The sequence below is a fragment of the Agrilus planipennis genome, unplaced genomic scaffold (assembly GCF_000699045.2).
Source record: "Agrilus planipennis isolate EAB-ADULT unplaced genomic scaffold, Apla_2.0 scaffold48, whole genome shotgun sequence".
Lineage (NCBI taxonomy): Eukaryota > Metazoa > Arthropoda > Insecta > Coleoptera > Buprestidae > Agrilus > Agrilus planipennis.
This window is the reverse complement of record NW_020438937.1, coordinates 1,455,156-1,480,649: the sequence shown is the minus strand read 5'-3', so window position 1 is coordinate 1,480,649 and position 25,494 is coordinate 1,455,156. Positions and strand designations below refer to the sequence as shown.

Genomic DNA, 25,494 nt, shown 5'->3' with positions numbered 1-25,494 from the left:
ATGTACTATTGTTCTTAGTCTCTTCCATAGAGTCCTCTGTTCTTCTATTCTTTCCAATACCTCTTCATTTCTAACCTTTTCTACCCACGATATCCTCATATTCCTTCCTCCAAAAAATGATACGGATGTCGTACAAAGCTTAAACATACTTTTTTATTTAGAGAAAAATATTTTTTCAATAATTCATTTGAGTAATTTACTTTCAATAAGTTTTTGACGGCCCAGTTTGCGACCTTCACTCAGTCTGGACCTGGACCGGGATCTGCCAGTTGGTGTAATCCATATATAATCCTGGTCAAAATATACATTGAGTACTCATTTTGTCACTTTGCCACGCCTGGCATAAGTCGCTAATCGTTAATAAGTTTACTTTGTTAAACATTATAGACTGATTAATGGTGAAATAACAAGTGGTGCAATTGACACAACACCTGATCTGTGAAACGTTTATTACTTAATTACATTCACCTTAATGTCTCCATAAATCATTTGGGACTCTTTATAAATCACCGTATCTATATGATGACAGTCGTTAGCAAATATATTAAACTCAAGATTTGTTAGTCTACATAAATAGCAGTGTTTACTACTGAGGGGGTGGGTTATGATTATACAGTGGGTTGTAAGTTAAAAATGTTGACAGGTCAGTTCATAAATATAAAACGATTTATTGCTACGTAGTAAACGATAATAATCATACTTAAATTGTAATGTAGGTTGCATTAATTGTAAGATTTTATGAGACAATAAGGCGACTGTAAATCAACTGTTAACATTCAAATATTCATTTATTGAATAATCCCGTTTTGGATTACCAATTTTTGACAAATAAAGAAAATTTTCCATTGGAAATAATAGCCAGCGTATAATTTTTCAAAATTTTTCACGAATCAATTTTTATGAAATCGATTTACGAGATAAAACAAATTACACATTATGATAGGAAAACGCAACCCGAGCCAAGTAGGTAAGTGTCGTCAGGATCATGTCCTTTCGATTGTTTGATAGTCAGGGTGACAGTTCCTGGCTCTATTGTATTGCATATCTCCACGGCTCCTAGGTGCTTCTGCAATTTAGATTATGGTATTGGTAGCACTGCAACATTTGAAGCTAACTTCAAGCAGGGTGTCTCGTAAACTATTCTTTTACCCAAAATGTACCACTTCATTACAGCAGTGCTTTTAGAAACGTCTCCAGACTGAATTAAAAGTTAAAACTCACTCAATTGATTGCGATATATCCATTTATCTGAACGGGTCCAACCGGTTAATAATGAACCAAAGCAATACAAGATAAAGTTGTACTTACGAAGTGTGTCGTTGGTAAAGTGTTTGTTATCTATAAAAATTTCTGATGGAGACTTTGGTACGGACTAGAGACCTCGTAAAATCTGTCGGACTCGTCCATTCGCTTGCTTCAATGCGCTTTATTGAAGTGAAATGTGGCAATAGACACTGAAACTTGTAAGTACGTTTAGTCATTGTGGTTTATACATACCTTTATGTGTACATATAAAATGTATCTTGCGATGAGAATATGTGGTTTTTTATTACTCACTAATTAGAGAGGAAGGGTTTTATGGACATTTTGTAAAGGAATTTGAGTCAACTCAAACAACGAGGTTTATGTATTTATATGTGTAAGAACTCTATTTACGATTTTATTACAATGAAAGGAACACTTAAACGTATTAAAGTGAGCAATGAATGATAAATCGATAACGTTTATGTGAAAGCGAGAACGAGAGGTCATCGTACTATCTCTGAGGTTATTATTTTTATATTAAAAAGTAATGTAAAAATCGGAGTACAATACATTTTATTACAAACATTCGTTCCCTAGAAAAATTGTAAATCGTGCCATCTGGTAGAAACATTTTTATAATTAATTGTTCATTGTTTTCTTCATATGAAGAGTTCCATGAAATGTTGTGATAAGCCGGAGTAAAACTGGGGCATTGTGGATCATTACACTAACGAAAGCCTTGAGATATAGACCATACGAGGGCAATTCCAGAATTAATCGTCCTGTGGTAGATAGTACCAACATTAGTAACTTTAAGTTTGACGACGCTACATTGGTTTTTACTTGTTTGACTGCCATCAATAATGAACGCTGTCAGTGAATTTGTAAACATGGAAAAAATTGGTCATCGTTAGTGCAACCAATTCTCGTGCATCAAAGTCGAGATATATTCTACTGTGGGGACGTTTCAACAGTAAGTACAAACTGTGAAGACGAACGTCGCGGTGGTCGACCAAATCAGGTAACTATTCTAGAAATGGTGAAAAAAAACACTAACCGTCGACTAAAAGTGCACAAGTTATCAGAAATAGCATTTCAAAAAGTGGCGTACATAGCATATTGACTGAGCATTTTGACATGAAAAAGCAGTATGCAAGAGGGGTACCGCGTTTGTTCACAATCAAACAAAAACAGCATCGTGAGGATGTTTCAATCGAGTGTTTGACCATGTTTCGCCGCAATAAAGCCTACTTTTTTTTGCCTCACTGCAAGCCTGAGACGTAGAAACAGTCAAGACAATGAAAGGACAGAATTGTCTTCAAAGAAGGTAAAAATAGTTCCATCTGGAGGCAAGATTATGACATTGGCTTCAGTTTTGTTGTGTTGCCTATGGTATAATTTTCATTGATTACCTTCAAAAAGGAAAAACCATCAACAGCGAAAAAAGACCGCATTTGGTTATTCTACCACGACAATACGTTTGTTCACCCATCCCTTATTGCAGTCGCCAAAATTAATAATTTAAAGAACGAATTATTTCATCATGCAACGTAGTATTCGCCAGATTTATCCCCTTTGGACTGTTTTCTCTTTCCTAACTTGAAGAAATAGCTTGGTGGTAAAAGATTTACCAACGATAAGGAGGTGGTGTCTGCAGTAGGTTACTATTTTAAGGAGCTCGACGTTTCGTACTATAAACAAGGTATTGAAGCTATTGAACATCGTTGGCCGAAGTGTATCGAGCTAATAATAAATAAAGTTTCAGCTAAATTTTTTGTGTTTTGTTTGTCAGGCCTATTAATTCTGAAACTGCCCTCGTAATACGTTTTCTAAGCTCGCAGATTCACTGACGCAAAATGATGAGAATTCTATCTTATCCAATAAAAAAATATTCATCATTACCATTCGTAGATTAGCTTTACATACAATTAAAAAGCTAACGATGTCATTTGTTTATTACTAGAATTTAATAAAAGAATTACAATTCTATCTTCCACCAATCAAAACTAATTCTGTAATGAAGTTAAATGTTTTGTTATTCTCATATACAGAGCGATGGTGTAAACCAGAGTTAACCAAGTGGATCCTCATTGATCCTGCGAGTGCGAGTGAAATGATTCTTTTCTTTTCTTATCCCTTCCATTTCGTAGATGAGTCCCCTCTTCCATAGCCAAATCCAATAGTTTTGCGAACGTAGTAACGAAAATTATTATTTAAGTTGTGAGAGTGGCTTCGCTCGTCTACGGGATGAAGGGGCTTGATATGGGAGTGGAAGGGAGAAGAAAAAGACAAAACAAAATTATTCATTACTGCTTACTCTCTCGTACTCATTGAAGGGTATGGAGTGACTCAAACTAAACTCATGTAGCGGCTCCTGCGAAGTTAAAGTTTGCCCGGCTCTGGTGTAAACGAGACACTCTGTTATTCTAATTTTTCTTTCCATGAACTAAAATATTATATTCTTGGTTTTAATCATTTAGTTGCCAAGCTTGTTTCGTTAATTTTAACAAGCAATAATAAATAATTAACAGCAGGTACTATTGTTCTTAGTCTAGTAAGTTTCTTCTGTTCTGTTTTTGTTAATATTAAGTTATCAAGTAGGAATTTATCAGAGGCCTGTTGTAACCGCACATTCCGGTTTTATTATCTATCGCGCAGCTCTGTAACCTATCATGTCACTCCTACTAATACACAGGACTGTTACGAGGACCCATAGTACGTAATAGGATCCGTTTTCACATTTCTACGACAGGACATCGATCATGCCAGTGGCTTTTAGCCGTATGCTTCAAAATATTTTTTACACCCATAAATACAAGTCGGACACGGTACGGTTGAGATGGGTAACTATGAGATAACCGGTGAGGGTTTCGAGAGGAGGGCACGTTAACACGTGGTGATACGGTTTTAACGGAATGAGCTCGAGTTTGTATCTTCTTGTCGACTCGCCATGAGATAAATTAATTGAGTAGAGAACTTACGTCTTTACCAAATTTATCAGCTTCTACGTCACCGAAAATAATTTCTATTTCTACCGACCCTCAGTATCTCCAGATGTATGCGATAAAAGTTGTGGAAACTGCTACATAAGTTAACAGTATCTAAACTAAATTATAAAATATATTTTGAGTAAGACGATTATCCAGTAAAATGCTGCAGTAATCAGTATTATCAATCCAGATGACTCTTTTTTGTTATCTCATCTTGATGGTCATTTTTCTACTGCTTAGCTCATTATTTTGCTCAGTTTCGTTTTTGTTCACCCTAATTATTGTAATTAGAGGAGATTAATAGATACTAAAGATGAGCAAGGTATCCGGTTTGGATCCAGTACCCAGCGGATCCGGAACATTTTTGAAGTGAAACTTCTTTACGCATGGTAGGGTAAGTTCGTTTCATGAGAGTTGTTATGAAACGAAATCATGCAACGGATGTCTCGTAGTGGGGATCGCTTGAGCCGTGGTAGCGCTTCAATGCAACGTTCGTTACAGACAACTCCGGCATGTATAGTGTAAAATTTAAATTCATAATGTACAAATAATACCATTAAACCAACTCCTTAACTCTTATCCCGGTATGTTTGTGTGTTTGAAGAATTTTTACTTCAGTAGCGTGTTCTATAATTTCGTACGTTGTATTTTTTTGGATCCGATCGGGTATCCGGGGTGGTTCTGTCGAAGAAAAAAGAAAAAACAAGATTGTACTGAGAAAAGTCATTTTACCTGATTAGTATTATTTATTGATTACCCACTATACAAAATTATTTGTTGTTTGGATATAGTTCTCTTGTTTACTTTTTCTCATGAATAAGAATACATCAGTACGACCGAACTGTTCCAATTTCTGTCGCTTGTTGCTATATCAGGTTTTGATTAACGATATCTTATTAGTATGATTAAGTATGATTTTGTCACCTTGCAGACTTAGTGTTTATGAACACTATAAGCTCATTTCAACGGTTTCAACTCAACCTTCTCGTTGAAATTCCGCCAACTAAGAATTAAAATTTCATGGGTTTAATATTTTAACGACTTTTTGATCGGGACTTAATGTGGCTTGGGACGTTGGTGAGGGTGGTATTTAATAGAAAGCCCACTAAAACGAAGAGATGATATCCGGTTATCCGGTATCCGGCAAAATCACTATCCAGTGCATCTTTTGTTATCCACTACAACTGCCACATCACAATTTTTTGGTATCTAATAAAATATTCATCCCAAAAATTATGAAAATTAATGTAAATTTAGCTATGCATTTGTGGCACAATTTTTGTGGAATTGAATAAAAAATTTCACCTATGTTTAAAGGAAATTTGTCAGACATTATTATTAAAGTTACGTATGTATTTCGAGGCCTTAATTGTTGGTGTATTTCTTCAAGTTAATTGCCTGCAAGTCGTAATAATCTTGCATTTCCACCAACTTAAAATTCAATATTATTCAATAAATTCAATAGAATGCGCGTTCATGCGTGTACGTTTATTAGTCCTTATAGTAGTAGGTACTTACGACCACATTAGCAGGGGAGCGGAATACGACTGGTCGGCCTGTTTTCTGCCGCAGATTTATAGATTCAATTAATTATATGATATATTGCATTATTGTTTGTTTTGATTTATCGGTCTCGTTAACTAACTGACATTGATGACTTCATTATTGATGAAAGCACGATACCTACTCACGTACTTAAAACCAGTCAACCCGATATAATAACATAAATTAATATATCATTGTTCTCGGAATGAAAAAGAATCTAATCCTCAAAGCCATCCGCATAACAATTTAAATCAATTTCGGCTCGGCTTTGGTTAGTGAACTTTTGCTAATGGAGATCGACAGGAGTTTTTTATGATTACGAACGATTCGTTGTCAATTAGATGGTATTTAAAAACATTCAATGTTTTGAATAAGAGCGTGAAATTGGTGAATAGTCCGAGATTTGAAGCAAGAGCAAATTATTATCTAGATGTTTGAAACGGATCAATAAGCAATTTTTGAAAACAATATGTTTTTTAGTCCATTGGTAAATGTCTAGATGATGGCCCCGAAGGGAGTGGGGGGTAGATGGGATCGAAAGAGGAGGTCTCCCCCACCACTGTACCATAAAAAGTTCCTGGCAGTCTCTAATTTTGCTTTCAATATGTCTCAAAGTTGCCCTCATGTCTGAGAAGGTGTTGTACTAACCTATTTCTTATGGATATCCTCGTCAGTTCTCCTACTCTTTCTATTCACGGCATTTTTAACAGTCTTCTAATATGAAACCATATTTTAAACGCTTGCACAGAGCGCCATGCTCATAATCAGTGGTCCGCAAGGACAGACCAATTATAAAAAATGTTATGAAAAACGAAAATTCAGAGAAAAGCGCGTCTTTTTTAAAATACTGCCGGAAATTTTCCTTCTTTTTTCTTTTCGAGAAAATATCATTTTCTAGGCCGTACCGGCTGATATACCAGTCACAGATAGCAGGCTGTAGTCACTTAATATCAAACTCTTTTATTTCAGATTATCCTTCAACATTACAACAGAGAGCATGACGAGTATAAGCCAGAAATCCTGGAATTCATAGTCTTCGATAATTTACAGGTAGGCACACTTGTATTTTTTTTGCATGGTTACATGATATTATCGTTAATTTTACGTTTGAAACGTCTATTTATATTCATTTATTTCTTTTCCGGTATTTTATTTATTTAAAATGTTCCTGTAAAAAAACAATCCGTTTTACATTTTTAAACAATAAAAATCTTGCCTTTTACATTTAATAAACGTTTATGAGATACATATATAGCACAATGCCATTTAGTTTGTCAGTGGCGTTATTGTACAGCGTTTATTTATAAACAAATTTACATATGTAAATAGCAGCCTCTCAAAGGTGGCAACCGATGAACAAACTGGTAACTTCCAGTCATTCATTCATACTTTCCTGTACGTATTTCAATATTCTTGACAGAGCTCAACGTTGACAGATTGTTGTAGCAGAGAACAATAGTCGACATAAAATACTTTACATATGCACAACAATGACACACACACAGCCAATTCCATTGTTCGAAGATGGGGTCAAATTTAGAATTGAGGCAATATTGAACAAAGTTTCGCAGTTATAGGGATTATGCTTTCGAAACTTAAAACTCAATAAACAACGACTGAGTGAGTCTGCCACTATACTGCTACCATTGTTATCGAGTCTAAATTGTCCATAAAATGAATACGTATAATGGGCCACGATAAGGATATCGTTAAAGGAAATTAACTTACAACTAACAACAATATGTGTAAAGTTTTCAAGTTTCTCTGAACATACTTGTGAACCTGTAACAATTTTTAATTTCCGAGTTGGTCCATTACAATAATAAGAAATTGCTGTTTTATATTAATTCGAGTAAGACATCTTAAAATTAAATTCAAATTGGTCAGATTCTAAAAGAAGTGCTAGGAATTTTATTAGAAACATGCTAAAGATAAGTAGATAGATATCAAAAATTAGTAAAGTGTTAGGGCGCATACAATAACCCAATGTAGTATCTGCAAAAAAATATTTCATTTGTTCCTATATCAGAAATGGCTATGGGCTATTCACTTAAAAGTATCGAAATTGACCTAGTACCAAAAAAAGTGTTATGGTGTTTACTAAAAAATGTAAATGTTAGATAAAAAGTAGAGTGCTCTTGGCAGTTTTATTGGTAGTTAACTTGACCAAAAGAAGTGCTAGATTGTTACCTAAAAAAGAGTGCTAGGTAATTGTCTAGATGATGGCCCCCACCCCCGAAGGGGATGGGGGTGGATGGGATCGAAACTCTACCATGAAAAATTCGTGCAGGTCTCACCCCCATAAAAAGTTATGGTGGTTAGATAATGGCCCGAAGGGGGTGGGGGTAGGGGGAATCGAAAGAGGGTGGTCACCTGAGTAAAACTCCATAAAAAATTTGCGGCGGTCTTACCTCCATAAAAAGTTATGGGAGTTGAAAGTTGATTATTTTTACAATTTTCATACACTATAATTCAAATAAAATCCAATAAAAAAAATATTTTCAAGCGGGTGGAGGTGGGGGATCGAAAGAGGGTGGTCACTTGAACAAAACCCGATAACCTAACCTAACCTAACCTACCCTATTGATAAAGATATTTAAATAATGTTTTATATAACTTTCTCAATATTTTTATGTATTTTTCATTAGTTTTACCTTTGAATATTGTTTAAGAATGACTATATAAATATTTACATGCCTAGAAATGTATAAAAATTGGCATATTTATTAAATTTGAACCCCCATAACTTTTTAAGGGGGTGAGACCGCCACGAACTTTTTATGGTGCAGTGGTGGGTGAGACCTCCTCTATCGATCCCCCCACCTCAACCCCCTTCCGAGGTGGCGGCCATCATCTAGACCTTAACCGAGTGCTACTGTTACCGTTTATCACCACCAGTGATACGTTTTGGTACTCAGAAGTTATACAATATAGCACAAAATACTTTAACACTATCTAATAAATATCTTTGTATACAAATTAATTCTGTTTAATTTTGCTCGTATCAAAGTTGCTGCCCTTTATGGCCTATCGTTTCGGGTAATAGATAAAGTGTATCTCCTAAATTAAATAATGTCGTTCAATGTAAATATATATATGTATTATAGATGTTTATTGTCTGCGTTTTATAACGCTTTTCTTTTCGCCAGTTAAAAGAAAAAAAGTGGAAGCTGTTTACATTGAGTTAGCATGACGGAAACCGGGTGAAGATTTTCGCCAGTTTACTGAAAAGGGTTTTTCATTTCACAAATCGCTGTGTAAACGTTCGCAGCTGCCGAGTAAATATTTTGCACGCTGGCGCTGGCGCGTCCCAGTTGTCAGCCGTTTAATTCCAATTCTGCGTCTTTAGATAAACATGAAATCTGGTAGAAACGGTAAACATCATGCTCGAACGCATGCAAATGGAAATAGAAAATCCTTCGGGCAACTGCTTTAATTTACGCGATTCGATCAGATTATGCGTCTGCACATGATGTATACACACCAAACTAGTAGATAAATGCAACGTTCGTTCCTTCTGAACAGACCTCTGGCGAGATACATTAATAAATATGTCACCCACAATAATAAATGTCCTTTGAAATTATTGAAGCAAGTTCTAAGGACATTATCAATATTTACTAATTGGGTCCGTTTAAAACATGGTGGCAACTGCTGTTGCTATTTTTCCAAATGTTTACTTTAAACTTTATGAGAGCAGATTTCCGCAAGGCGAAAACGGTTTTTTTAATTCGTAAATACCCTAGACAAAAATCTCTCTCCAGTCTCTCAGAGTCTTTCAGTATTTCAGCGTCTCTGGGAGCGTCTCTCACAGTCTCTCAGTTATTGCCCAGGTGTTTTTATGGATACTCTCTCATACTCTGTATGAGAGACTCGAACGATAACATTTTTAATTCATATATTCGAGTCTCTCAAAGAGAGACTGATTTAATAAAACTGAAAAATTGAGAGACTCGAGTCTCTCGTAGAAAGACTGAGATCTCTGAAATACGTATGTTGAACTTAGAAAATTTTAACCATGTCTATCGAGACACCACTTATTGAGAGATTCGAGTCTCTCGTGCAGAGACTGGATTCGAAATGAGAATCTCTCTATGAGCGACTCGAGTTTCTCGTACAGAGACGCTAAACAGTTTTTTGACAATCTCTCGACAGTCTTTCTCGATGAAAGACAGTGACTCTAGTCTCGCTTCCAGAGACCCTGAGAGACTGAACATTTTTATCTCGGGTAGGTATCTCTTCAACACCTTAACCAAAGTGCCAGACAGGGACGAGCAAGTTTCTTAAATGCTAAAATTAATTAAGTTCTCAAGGGCATGACGATTATAAAAAAAAATCAAGTATGTCGACGTATTAATATATTAATTTTTGTTGTACGATATTTATATTAATGTAGACACTACGTAATTAATGTAACATTCTGTAACATTTCTCTGACTTGCAGCATCGGTTTTTCGTTCAGTTTTTGTAGACAACGAAAATACTATAACCTCTTATCCTTTTTTAATCAATTAAGTAAAATATAAAAAAAAAAAACAGTAGTGTTCCACGTAGGATACATTTTGGATACATTGTCGACATTTTTGGCCAATGAAGTTAGTGGGGTGACATTTTATAGATTATTTACGATTTCCTGTGGACACTGCAAGGTGTAAAATTTATTTTTATTTGCATTGGAAGTGATCGTAAAACAAAGTTTGTCGAAGAAAAAGCTTATTCGTAGATTTATTGAACAGTTTAAAGTCATTTCGTGCAAGAAAGAAAACCCTTCGGAACGAGGTTAAGTAGCAACACTGCAGAGTTGGCCACGACTTACTCCAACGCGATATGGTCATGAACGAGATTAACACGACTCATATAATATGTTTATTTGACTTTCTAAATATTAATTTTTCTTTAATTAAAACATTGGTTAATTACTTCTAATAAAATATCTACCATTGGATTGCTCGCAGAATTTAATTATAACGCATTTTTTGCTTGTGTAATTTTTAATTATAGACTGATCAAAAACTAAACATTAAATTTTAATTAATTTGAATTAGAGAAGTGTTAATCTTTATGCCAGCTTGAGTTAGACAGGATTACCTTGCAATTTGCAGATATCATATACCTATGTAGTCTGAGGTTATCATTAATATGCCTTCCTGTCTTGTAAAAAAATAAAAATGATTAGCATTATAGAAGTTGATTTAGGCTTTCACAGTTGTTGTCTGAGTAAATTAGATTTCCCGATTCTAACTGCACCTTATTGATGAAATCATCGTCACAGATCTTGGTTGCGTCAAAAGTCGACGTCTTCTATCACAAGGGACATTTTCAGGACTTGTCGTTGATGCAGGATCGATCCAATGCTTGAGATCCTGCATCGACAACATTTTCTATTATAATATTCGTACGTAATAATTTCTGATTTTTATTTTAAAAAAGTGGGTTTATCAGGGATAATATGAAATGGATTTAATTAATAAAAGAAAGTACGTAAAAGAGTGTCTGTTAGGTGAATTCATAGAACAATTGTCACGTTAACATGATGACAATGACCGATTAGGTTTAGTGAAAGTACAAGTACCCACGGTGAAGAAAATGGTGCAGAAAAACAATTAAACCTTCTTTGTGAAGGTGTTTGTGCCAATGAAGAGGTTCAAGAGTCGTAATAATTGAAAAAGTTTAGGGTAAAAAACACTTTCCGATTTTCCAACCCTTTGACATATGAGATGCATATTGAAGTGTATCAGAGTATGTGTAACTGAAATTGCCTATTCAGTGTATGTAGCTGCTGGTCAGGTCCTGCTGTGATCTATCTCTGTCGTGTGTATAGGATTTCGAGCTTTTGCATTGCTCTGACCAAGAGTCTTTTATGCAACCGCAGAGCGAGAGCCTGTGTCGAATGCCTGAGCCTGAGCCAACAAACGAAAAGGTCGTGCAGTTACTGTGTTTCTCGAATCGCCAATAAATTAATGTACATTCAATGGATCTGTCCGCCCCGTCTGGCTGTGTGCAGATTACTCTTAGCAAGAGGCTCTTTGCTCACCGACGACCGACGACTACAAAATATCAATCGAGTCCCGCTCTCTGGTCCTCGCTCACGCTTACTCCCTCGCATCCTCTGCTGTGCCATCCTGTGGCGTGTTGTGTGTATGTTTACCTCCATGTATGTATATGCGAATCGTTCCCGGATTGGTGCTGTATGTTGTGTAGCTGCCGCACTTCACATTGGTTTAAGAGAATCTGATTATCCGGAGATGCATAATTAAGCGCCGTGCTTTAAGCCCATTCAATTTCGCAATGAACCACGAATTAATGACCTTTAGTCACTGAGATAACAACAACGACATGCCAGTCGTGTATGTCCCAACATAAATCTTCTATGTAATTACGAAGATTTAGATTAAATCTAACAAAAGATTATTATTATCTAACCTCTGTCAGTTGGATACATTCAAACTGTTTTATAGTGACCTTCAGGAGCAGTTGAATAAAATAAATACTGATTAAAAAATCCTTACTATTGAATATCCGCCTCTATTATGATAAAAATTCAATATGTCCAGATTGAAACAGAAAAGGATATTAAATAGTATTAGGTACATGGTTTGTAAGGACATTAGCGGTGTTCCACAGATTTCATAGAAAAATATTTGCTTTTGATAAGCAAAATTTTATCTAAGATGCATGACAGAATCACGATGATTTTTTGAATGTCGTTATATATTCCTTAAAATAAAAATACCTCAAAAGCTCGTAATGATTCCGAGTTGCACCCATATATGATCACTTTAAATATTTGTTTTGTTTTACCTTTGATCCTTTTTTTATTATTTTTATATAGAATATTACATGAACATATTTTTTTAAATATATTTTATTATATATCCCTTAGTCTGAAATGATCGATTTGATTTTCTGGAATGAACACCAAAAATTGTTATGTGGTCAATTCAGCTTTTTTGTGTTTTTATGTTTCGATCAGGCAAATTTTAAAAGGCTTATGAACTCTCCTTTCCTTTAGGAATTTCTTCAAATATTTACGTAAGTGTATAAGTACATTTAATTATCTTTTATATGTATTGAATGCTTTTTAGTGTCTTATCATTTTTAATTACGTATAACATTAGCAACAATCCCGCGACGAGCTCTTTCTTTTTGTAATGCACTTCTCGGTACTCGTGCTAGAACGTGGTCGATTGTGTTCATCGTTCGTCGTGGGGTGCGACCGTCTGTAGAAAGATAATACGATAAAGCAAGGGGGGTGCGGACTGGCAGGTAGTTTTAAAACGGCTTTGGGATCCCTAAGTTGTTAACTTCATAAAGATGAATGGTTTACGCTGAAAAGTTACAATTAGGACCTTTGGTAACGACTTTTGTGTCCATCCTCTTAGAAAGATAAGCGCTTTTAAAAGATCTACGGTGTTCGAGCATGTTTTGTTTGAAAAATTGTCATACACCGCTCGGAGCTCTACCCGCAAATTATTTTGAGATTTTAAGTTGCGGTCGTTATACCTGTCGACGATATTTCGAAATAATTTAATGTTTCTGGGAGGCAAGAAAGATGAACCGTGAGAAATGGTCTGCTCATGAAATTCTCAAATTATCAGCGACATTTATTTTCTTCGATAGAATAAAATCCAGTCAGCTTCTTCAGAAGATTTTTGTTGGAAAGAATTGTAGAAAATCCTTCACATACGTTAAAACCTTAATTCATACAACGCATTCTTATCAGAGTTTTTTGTTTTATTAATTTCGCAAGGTACAGTAAAAGGCCATATAGGTTTTATTTTCTGACAGTCTCGTGTTCTTTGAACTTCACTTCTTTAGGGCAGATTTAGACTGTGTACAGCAGTGGTTCCCAACTGACTTTGGCCCATGCTCCACCTAGGCATCCCCTTGTGATATTTAAATTTTGTTATTCAAAATTTTACGGTTATTGAAGTTAAGGAAACTTAAAAGGCCATTAACTTGGTATCTAAACAAGCTTCCAAAGAATAAGTCATCCATGAAAGAGAAAAATAAAAAATTAAAGAATAGTTAAGTAAATAAAGTTTTCAAACATGTAATAGAGAAATTACCCCATAGTCTTTGGTATAGTCAGCCAAAGGGTGCACGTCTTGCCCGTGCCCCACCAAAATATTACCATTCCCCACCTGCGCCCTCGTTGGGAACGACGGGTGTACAATGATCGTAGTGAAGCCTAGGATGATATTTGCAATAAAAATAGTTTTTAATGTTTTTCGTTCTTCCACTTTGTGTATTACACCTACAGATGCAGTTGAACGAAAGTAATGTACACTATTCAATAGGATAAAGCTAGATTATATTCATAGAATTAGGTATTACAGAGAATTTTTCTTTACGTGTAGAGAGTTCGTCCTGTATTTATATATCTTTTGTACCTCAATTTTGTACAAAAAATAAAGCAAAGCAATTCTTGTCATGTTTTCATAAATTACACTGGGATACGTTTTTGTTATGCCAAATACTTTTGTCGGCTATTATACGTACAGGTATGCAAATAAATTAAAATCACGTTTTTCACACGTATGCGGCGTGACCAGTATTTACTTCCTCGTAGCCTAATAAAATATTAATTACTTTTGTGTTTAACTGAAAGCCAACAAATCTCGATATGATATTTGCCTCACACGACCTCGCTCATGTTGTAACCGTTAAAGTACCGCTTTCTTTTGAGTTATTATTGTCCGAGTACACAGTAATTAATCACCCGATTTAATCTTTCCTGTTCTATGCCGTGTTTATACTCGTGTTAAATAATATCAGATAATTCCATTACCGTGGACAATGTGACGATAGTTAGCCTTCTATATATTTGTGTAAAAGGAATAAATATTCCAATTTTGGAGTCAATTCAATCGTTCTTGTATGTCTTCCCTGAAGATAAAAAGAAAATAAGGTTGAAAATTGTTTTTCGTTGGTGTGAGCTAAACGAAAGCGGTATTAATAGGTATAAAAATTGAAGACGACATAGCGACAGGGCACATCTTCTGAGACATGAAGGGTTAGTTAGAGGCATAAGTACCAGAAGCACCCGAGATAAAAATGTCCTGTCTCTCAGAGTCTCTGAAAGCGAGACTCGAGTCTCCGTCTCTCATCGAGTCTCTCTGGTGTCGCTGAGAGAGACTGTCGAGAGACTGCCAAAAAACTGTTTAGCATCTCTGAAGGAGACTCGAATCTCTGAACTAACAATTTTATCGTTCGTGTCTCTCATACAGAGACTGTAAGAGATCCTTAAAAACATCTAGGCAATAACTGAGAGACTGTGAAATACTGTGAGAGACGCTGACGAGTTTACTTATTTTAAAGTTAGATGGAATGGAAGGTACAGTCAGAAAATATATCGACTCATCTTTGACCAATGTTATTCGATTACATACACTTTTTCGTTTATCTTATTATACGCTTATTATTTCTCTAATTGAATCACAACATTGCATACATTTTCTCTCCATTTGGTATAGGTGCGTCTCGGAACTTTTTTGATTGCTACACAATCCATGCTAAGTTTAAGTTGCCGATAGCAATTTACTTGAAATCAATTTGGCAAGAGGCCATTAGTACCGTATTAAAAGAAATAAAATGTACAAAGGGCGAACATTATCATTATTGTTGATCGCCTTCTTAAATTTAAAACCATCGCCATTTCGGTCGGACAGTAATTGCTCGCTGTCTCTATGTTATTATTTTAATTACAAACCTACGCGGCTGCTGTTTCACTTTCCTCTACCGCGGAACGGGTTTGCTCGACGACTACGAGACGGACGTCTCGAGGTGCATTTAGCATTTCCATATTGACTGTAATTATGCTCTCTAAAACAACGGTACAGTCCAATTGCAGCCAAGATGACATACGTGGTACGTTTCAAGATTAAATATAGAAGTCAAGGGTTTATGGACACCTCCAAAACTAGTAAGGGAATGTAGAGACTTGAAATGATTTTAATTGCATTCTAAGCCAAAGAGCCCCTCTAGATCCTCATGGAAAATGATCTTCCGTGAAACTCTTTAAAACTTTGGATTCTGATACTTCTCAACGTGTGAATCAAAAGTCTTAATGGTAGCTGAGTCGTAAAAACTCATCTTTTTGAGATATGGTCCCTTAAAGTTGTATTCTTCAGTAGGGACTTCCAAGGTACAATTATTATTCCTATTGTACGCATCGAATACGTTTATTAAGACTTTTGATCTAGGTACACGTTGAGAACCACCAGAATCCAAAATTTTAATGAGTTTGATAGAGGGCCTTTTCAATAAGGATCTAGCAGTTTCTTCGTCCATCGGAATAGGATATGTCATCTGAGATGATTGTAGAAATGAATAGAGAGGATATCAATAAGTGGAATTTCAGTTGAATGCTTTTCAATTCCACTATAGGGTGTCGAAATTCACCAACATCGATTTGGATAGCTGGCTAATTATTAGCCGATTTTGATGCTCAAATTGGTCAGAATCGAGTCTTGATTATATGTTTACAATGGAAGAAGAAGTTAGATCAATTGTGTCCCTTTCAAATTCGATGATATTCGAAAAGAGTTCTATATTCGTGTTTCATGACCAGCCTGTTTGGTTGGCATTATTAAGGAGCATGGCTAGAACATAAAAATCCTTCTATTAAGATAGGTATCATGCGAAATGTTGAATAAACGTCGCCATCCGTGGAATGGTTGAAAGACTAGAGCCAATCCTTGATCACAGTCATCAATCCTAGGGGGGTTAACTTTTTTAAATTTGGACACGAACTCTTTTTTTCTGAGACTCAGAGACAAACTTCCTATTTTGGTTTCTCGAGAACACAACACTTTTCCCAGTACTGAAGCATACTTATGTAATGTACATGTATGTACTTACCTGTGTCTACCTATAATCCATGGTATAAAGATCTTGGGAGAGAGAAGAATTTCCTCCATACCTCCCCTAGATCTGCCACTGAGTACTGTTAAAGCAGAATTATGTTCAACACGGTTAAACCGTACACTGGGTAAATTGGGTCAATCTGGTGCTTAACATGGGCCTGACGGTGGCTGCAGATGGACCGTGTCTTGAGAAAACAGTAGGCCAGAAAATACACACACAAGACAGAAAAAAGGCATTAAACGCGAGAACATTTTCTTGCCTGTTTTGGTCGCTTTCAACATAAAGTTGAGACGTTATTGCCACGGCGGTCGCTTTGGCCTTCCGTTAATGTTTACTTGTCTGGATGGAAGAAGCTAAGACTGTCTGTTGAGTGTGAGAAATTGGCTACTTACCGCGTTACACACGGACTTAACATGTGGGCGAAAAAGAACCGTAATATTTTGCACTTGTTTGTGGCCGTTTCTTCTTTAAATTGCCTACAAATGAGAAGCGACAAAGGACCTACAACGCGGTTTAACGAGAAACACGCAAACACACATACTCTTTACCATTTACGAAACAACTTTTATTATTACGGATTGTAATCGTCCTGGATTTTTAAAAACCGGATTTATTTTAAAGCCAGTCTTATTTTCAGTGTTAATTACTATCTCTTTAATCTGATAAGGACTCAAAATCTTGCGGTTTTCTGAATTCTTTAAGTTCGTTTGATGCAGAAATAAGCATAATGATTATGCCGTTGGAACCCGTTTCGTAAAGCTATTTGCTGCTCTTTTGCCTGCCAAACGAAATTCCTTTTTTATGTCTGATTTTATTTATGGAAAGATATAAATATTGTTCTTCGCCTTTGCTATAGGTATATGGCACACTTACCACTTGATTATGTTCTTTTTAATCGTGATACCCACCTGAAACAATAAGGAAAAAGCATTATTGCATTGTACAAACTTAACTAAAATCATCAAGCAACTGAAAATACCTAATATAAAGAATATAACATAAAAGAACGTCTAATTACGTATGTTACCAGTTATTTTCTTTTATAATTAAAGGGCCTAAAATGGCCAGTACAAAAATAGTAACGGTTAGTATAAAATACTAAAATATAAATAACTAGTCAATATTAATTACCCATGATAGGTTAGGTTAGTCAGTTAATTAGTTACTTATTTAGTTAAGAGTGCTTGGATTTAAATACTGACTGTTAATATTTAAATACTCATCGCCAAAAGTTGCTGAACCATGAGAGTTCTCATTATTAAGGTGTAATAATTATAGAAATTGTGTATCTTGGGCTAATTTGCTAATTTCACCGGAGTTGACCTCACATGTATACCTATCTACACGGAGAGAAAAATTACCATACTCTTCACNGGCGGCTGCAGAACCGTAGAACTCCTCAAGATTGAAGCGTTATTTGCTTTTAAAGACGTCCACTGCAATTCGTTACGGAAACAAGCGATAGATAAATCAAAGACCTATGCTGTTACTGCCTACAGTAAAAGTTCCTTATTCACGGTTTCCTCATTCGCGTTTTCATTATTCGCAGGCGAAAAAATTGCAACCCAGTTCCTGTATTCGCGGTTAAAAATTTCATTATTCGCGGTTGCAATCGGTAAGCAGAAAAGGATTCGGTGTCATCTATTAAGGGGATTGACCGCAATAGACCGCTCGTGCCTACTGTGAATTTCTCCGAAAACATGAGTTTCTATTCTAAACATTGTAATTTAAGGCTGCGAGATAAATATCTAATTTTTTGTATGGTAACAGACAAAGGTTCACACTAACTCGGTACGTTTCTAGTTTTCAATAATATGGTCACTAAAAGCTTTTACAAGTGCTTAAAGTTGATGCTTCTTGTAGGACACGTATTTTCAATAGAAATTAAAAAATTAAAAAATGCCCTTCGACAAACTTTAGAACAAAGCTTTATCTATCTTACTACAAAATTTCAAACCTCTGTTCTAAATATTAAACTCATGATATCTAGAACCGATATGCATGTTTTTACTCTATGACGCGTGTACCGCTGAATCCCCTTAATGATCGGCATTATTTTTCAACATATCAGCATCTTTTGAGTACTATTGGCTCGTGCTAAGGCGACTTTTATAAAAGATGTAACCGAGTGGACTAATTTCAAAATTCAAAACAAGAAAAAATCACTAAATTTTACCTAGAGCTGATTATAACGATTAATTTTAATTGCGAATTGATTTTATTTTGATACATATTGGTTTTATTTTGAAAACTTAAATCGTATCCCCTATGATTCCATACTAATTACTATTCCATATCCACGGTTTCTGTATTCGCGGCATATTTATGGAACGTATACCCCGCGAATAAAGAGCTTTTACTGTACTTCACCAAGTGACTAACGAATTTACTGTTTCAATACAAATTAGAAATTGGTATGTTATACAAAGTACACATTCGTTATTAGTCAATAGTCTTTCGCTAACATCCACTGGTTTATGCGGTGATTGGTGAAGTAATAAAAAGCAATGTTCGCTTAGTCTGTGGGGTGTGCAAAATGAGGTCTACATACATTCGACGTTAACGTAAGTTACGATGAGTATCAGCTGCAGACTTGTTATACGTCATCGTAGGTGTTCTTGAGTTTCCCGCGTGTGCTTCCTTATGTAAGTATAACGGACGTGGAAGGAGGAAATAATTACTTCAAGCTAAAGGGAGCGGGAGTTTACAGCAGTAATCAAATTACCATTCGTTTCCCGTGATTAGACGGTTTGAGCGTTACAATATTATGCAAGTATATGCATGGAGTAAAATTTATTTGACACATACGTGTATTCGTGATATTCCATTTCAAAACAAGCGCATATGTATTCGTATGTAGTAATATACATACACAGAATAACCAGGCAACACTAATCCGTAAAATGAGACGCGTAACGATTTCCTTCGTTTGCCACAATTTGCGTGAATATTCATAAACACTCGGTAATGTAAGCCTCTTAAGATGGAACTTGTTCCGGTTTTCCTTCTTCGCGACCAGGAAATGTTGTGTACAAGGAAACTGTGGAAGCTTGAATGCTAATTGAAATAATCCTGAGGCGCATTTCACCTCACGCCTTTGCCGTCAGGAATACTACAAGTTTGAAAGATGCAGTATAAAAAACAGAGGATCGTATTAAATCCGAGCTTTGCTCGCGAGAATTTGAACCCTTTTTATAAAAGTGTTGAATGAATGCCTTTGCAATGTAGAATTTGTCTGAAAATAAGGCAATATCAAGGCGACTTTAAACACGTATTGTTAACGTGGTGTTTACAATGCTGATAGATATTCCGGGAATAAGTGACTGGGCTACTTAACGTACGATGACCTTTGGAAATTATACGTGTCCATTCTGTTAAATTCTTAATAGCGTCGTTTAATTGCGTACAACTTTTACGGCCTTTCAAAAATCTGTAAAAATTGTTACTTATCCTCTTCTAGTAATGGAAAATAAAAGCTGTCAATAATTCTTCAAAATGAGAAAAATCATGTTTTTACATCACTCCTATAAATGAAATCTAAAATTGTTTTGCAGAATACATTTTCGAAGTGAAACTTCTTTATCGACGGTGAAAAGGAAATTTACTAGGGTGTAAAACCGAAAACTGTAACGTGAAGATGAGTCGTAGCGTCACGCGTCACGCGTCACACGTCATGTGTCACCCCTGGTGGGTATATTCAAAAGGAGTAATTTTAAACCTATTAGTAGCAACCGATAATCCGAAAATGGCCAATTCAACAAAATCGCATGATGAGTAAAACAGCGTGGTTAAAGACTAAATAAAATTGTAATAAAACCAAATGCAATTGCAATCCGAAGCCGGCCCTGGGTGTGAATTGGCTACATACAGAGAAATTGCGATAACAACTAAGCAGCTACTACATCAACGGAAAATGTAAACACTAACGATTGTGTTGTGTAAATTAAAATAATTACTTTGTTTATCGCCGATACTGTGCACTATTTTGTACTGACCTATTACACTGACACATTGATGCTCTTCTAATGACTTCGACTGCCTACATTCATATTAAACACGAGCAAACAACTTCTCTAGGCTGATTGTAAACATAAACATCGCCAATTCTACTCTGTCGGTTCACAGGTCAGATATATCAACTGTAAAATTAAATAAATTAAAGTTCTCACCCCGAATTTACGAGAAAATTGTAGCAGACATTGTAATGTTACTCGATACTTCCTTGTTGCAGTACTCATAATGTTTTTCTTTTTAATTGTACCAGATATTTGCAACAATAAACACTTACGTATATTTTCCGTGGAAAATTGTATCCATAAATCTTCAATGCTGTTATTCGTGCAAATATAATTGCACGGTCATTTTTGTTTCTGTTTGTCCGTTCGTCGGAGTTCAGGTGTAACCGCCGATGTTTTGTTTTGCACGTTTTGACCTCTTGTATGCGCAGGCTGCGATGGCAATAATAATAACAGCAAACAGTGTCGGTTAAACTGAGTGACAACCATTGTAAAACGCCGATAAATAATATTCAACAGGTGTATTACATACTTCCGCAGTCGTTTTAACGAGGAGATTAACGCTAAATGGTCACAAAAGCCGTTTAGTGCATAGTTATTTAAATGGGATCTACCTACTAATATGATAGTGAATTTTAAACGTGTAATTAGACGCAGACTTTACACACGGAACAACTATAAAATTTAAGCATCTACCTATTTTCGTAAAATATTTTAAGCCCATCTAAAATTTATAAGTTTCAAACGCGTGCCAAGAATTCCGCACCAATATTAGTGAGTCAATTTTGTTTTACCGTTGACTTCACTGACTTCAAAAATAGGAAATTCAAGATACCTATAAGGTAGTTTAGAGCCAGGGATGGACTGTAAACAACAAAGGTGAATGTATTTAGGTGGTTGAAATCAATAAATGGACGGAGTTTCATATCATTCTAAGTTACCTCTACTTACAAAGAGGTATCCAATCAAGTTTTTCTTTGCTGAAATATAAAAGATACCGTACCTACAATTTATTTCTATTTTATGCATAACCTATTGGATTTTCGATAGTCCACGTAATTGAACTTTTGGTGTTAAACCTTTGACTTTATCTTCACGTCTTGACTGTTAGCAATTTCGGTAATTTAACGACGAAACGTAGGCGCAATAATTGCCATTTACGGCGCACAGAGCAGGTAGCAAATATTCAAGTGTAATATGCATCACATCAAAGCAGTCGAACATCAAAAGCATATTCTTGGTCATACCTCTTCATGTAGCGTGGCATGCTTGCCGATGCCTTGATGCTCTATTATCGTGGCGCAATCATATTTATTGAAAATTGATGGTAACCTGCTGTAAAGCCCTTTCAAACGGGATGCAATTTAACAGTAAAGATGTATATATTTAACACCTTCGATACAAAAGGCAAAAGTACGACAGGAGTATATGTTTTACAATTAGTTGAATGAGGGATAATTTTCTTGAGTAATGTGCAAAAGTCATTTGGTAAATGTCTAGATGATGCCCCCCCCCAAGGAGGTGGGGGTGGGTCGGATCGAAAGAGGAGGTCTCTTCCACCACCGTACCATAAAAAGTTCGTGGCGGTCTTACTTCCATAAAAAGTTATATATTAGATGGGGTGGGGTGGGAGGGATCGAAAAAGGGTAGGGGGGTCGAAAGAGGGTAGGGGGGATCGGAAGAGGATGTTCACCTGAGTAAAACCCCATAAAAAATTTGCGGCGGTCTCACCCCCATAAAAAGTTATGGCGGTTGCAAGTTGATTATTTTGACAATTTTCCTACACTAAAATTCAAATAAAATTTAATAAAACAAATATAGTCAAGCGGGTGGAGGTGGGGGAGCGAAAGAGGGTGGTCATTTGAAAAAAACCCGATAACCTAACATAACCTAACCTACCCTCTTGATAAAGATATTTAAATAATGTTTTATACAACTTTCTCAATATTTTTATGTATTTTTCATTAGTTTTACCTTTGAATATTGTTTAAGAATGACTATATAAATATTTACATGCCTAGAAATGTATAAAAATTGGCATATTTATTAACTTTGAGCCCCTATAACTTTTTATGGGGGTGAGACCGCCACGAACTTTTTATGGTACAGTGGTGGGGGAGACCTCCTCCTTCGATCCCCCCATCCCCACCCCCGATGGGAGTGGAGGTCATCATCTAGACCTTTACCAGTCATTTATTATTCATGTACTTTCTAGTAATATTTGGATTGATAACGTGGAGTATTGATATCAAATGAATTTGAAACTACGACGAGAACCGACGACACCGCTCAATTTCAGTCAGTGTCAAGGTAGAGAATGCAAGTAACGTATATTGGCAGTTAGACGCTGGTGCTGGGTGCGTCGACCATCAAAACAACCCCAGGCGATAGTTACAGCGACGTCGACGGAGGCCGCAATTGCAACCTGCTGTAAATGATAAACTACACAGCAGTCGGCAATAACATAACATGCATCTACATATGTATTTAACATACACTCGCGTAAAGGCTCGGTGAAGATTCAAGATAAAACCCGCTTGATCGTAATTAGGCTAATTAAAAAATGCGCGACTTGTAGGCGATTATGGGAAAGCAGTTGCGAGAAATTTGTCGACATATGTTGATTTAGTGCGGACCCGCAAACGCTGCTTTCCAGATAAGTTTTTCTTTTTCGGTTTTCGCTTTATCGCCAATGGCCGATCAGCAATTAAGGCGCAAAGCTTAATTATTTTAATTACAATGCGGCGACTGGAATCACTTGCGACTTTTCCAGGTCAAATCGAAGTGCCTAATAACTACGAAAGGCTTTCCAATCGGCTGGGTTATGTCTGATGCCTATATGTATGTATATGTGTACGCCTATCCATAAGATACCACGGATTTTATATCAATCCTTGACAACGAACAGTAGCACGTCGCGGTCAGAAAAATTTCAGGTGCTCCATTCTTACAAGCCAATTGTAGGCTTGTTTACCTTGTGATTAATTACTGCAAGTTCATTCTATTTAGTATATGCTAACGTAATATTCATCATCATCATAAGGTCGTCAGTAGGGTGCTTCAAACAAAATTTTTAATTTTTCTTTCTAACTCTTACCCCCTTAAATGTTTCTATTTGATGTAAAAAAAATCCTCGCCAAACATGAGCCCTATAGCTCAAATCGCTATTTTTATTTTATAGTTTCCCATTTAATTAACATAGGAAAAATTCTTTTTTGCTTTAAATTAAATTTACACAATTTACGCATTTTTGTTCCAAAAAACCGTTTCATATTCTCAAAGTTGAGTTTTTGAGCTTTACAAAACACTAAGACAAAGTATGGTTATCTTTACAAAAAGACTAGTTACAGCCATTTAAAAATTACTAAATTTTGAAATTTGAAAAAATAGCTTGCAATTATTTTTTTTTTGCATAATCCTCAAAATTTTTAATCAAACTATTAGTCAGTATTGTATTTTTGTATATTACAAATTTCAAATTTCATTATTTACGAACAGTAATCTAATCTAAGTCTACCTCTACCCCTCTTAACTCCTGCTTCTGCCTCTAATATGTCTCTGGTCTTACCAACCTATCTCGTCTATTTCTTATTGACTTCCTTAGTCTTCTGTTCTCCTATTCTTTCTAATGCCTCCTCATTTCTAACCTTCTCTATCTACGGTATCCTCATCATTCGCCTGTAACACCACATTTCGAACGCTTATAACCTTTTCTTTTCTGCCGCTTCACCGTCCATTTTTCGTAATATTACAATACTTACTTTTTACCTTTAGCATCATCCTCGTTAGGATCGTTAGATCTAAGACTAGTTGGGTACTCATCTTCACTCTTTCCTATCCTGAGGAAATCTTCACATACAAAGTCTTACATCCCTAACTAACTTAATCTAAGTACATCTCTTCCCCTTTCAACTCCTGTTTCTCTGTATGATATGTTTCTACTTAGCTCTTCAATATTTAAGGAGGTGTCCTACCAACCCATCTTTACATTTTACGCTAGTTTCGTTGCAAATTCAAATTACATATTTTTTACATTTTGCTATCGTTAAAAGAACTTTTATGTGTTATTTCCAGGCTGTGGCTAATGCTGACGGGAGATATATTTCTTTAGTTTGCCACTGATAGTTGTGCAAATCGTGACACTGAACTAGCAACAAATTTTTATTAAAGTCTACAACAGCATCTATATTTTCGTTAGTGTACATGCATACACACATATATGTAACACTACTTGCAACTGCTTGTTCAGATAAAAGATGTCTCGGAAAATAAATGGCTCAATATTTATTAATTTGAGGGCGTTTATAACGCGCAAGGAGCAGCGAGAGCGGTAGCGACAGCTCCCGAGATCGAAAACTTTTACCTTAAAATATGGGTAAAGAGTGGCTGCCGACAAGCGGAGTATATAAACTGAGGTTACACACGCTACAAATGCTACAGCATAGGGATGCACGGCTAATACCGAAGAAAATAAATAGCCTCACTTTTAAATTTCAAAGCAATTTTGCTAAGGAAATTGCAACCGAGGGTCAACACACGATAACAAGATGCAATATCAGTAAAGATAAATAAATTTTGTGACTTTAAAAGATTCTTCAGGGACCATTCAAATATTAGATGTCTAAGGACATTAGGGGAAAAGCCCAGAGAAATTGATGTAAAGTATATTACGTGTGATACATACAGGGTGTTTCACGGTGACCACTCATTAGACTACTTCGATTCGAATTTGAAAATTGGGACAATAGCGTTATTGGGTACGCTCTTCTCAATTAAGATAACGACATCTATGTAGCATTTCCGGTTATACCGGAAGTTGACACCAAATT

General features: G+C 35.8%; 1 protein-coding gene and 1 long non-coding RNA gene across 2 annotated transcripts in view; one reads left to right on the top strand and one right to left on the bottom strand.

The window, feature by feature from the left end:
* Positions 1-25,494, bottom strand: part of LOC108732543 (netrin receptor unc-5-like) — a 232,577-nt gene that overhangs the window by 169,802 nt on the left and 37,281 nt on the right. The gene's annotated exons all lie outside the window — the stretch shown is intronic.
* LOC108732544 overlaps positions 6,716-25,494 on the top strand; it is a 158,341-nt gene continuing 139,562 nt past the window's right edge. The window contains exon 1 of the long non-coding RNA XR_001937100.1: positions 6,716-6,830. This is a non-coding gene — a long non-coding RNA (uncharacterized LOC108732544). The remainder of the gene's footprint in view (positions 6,831-25,494) is intronic.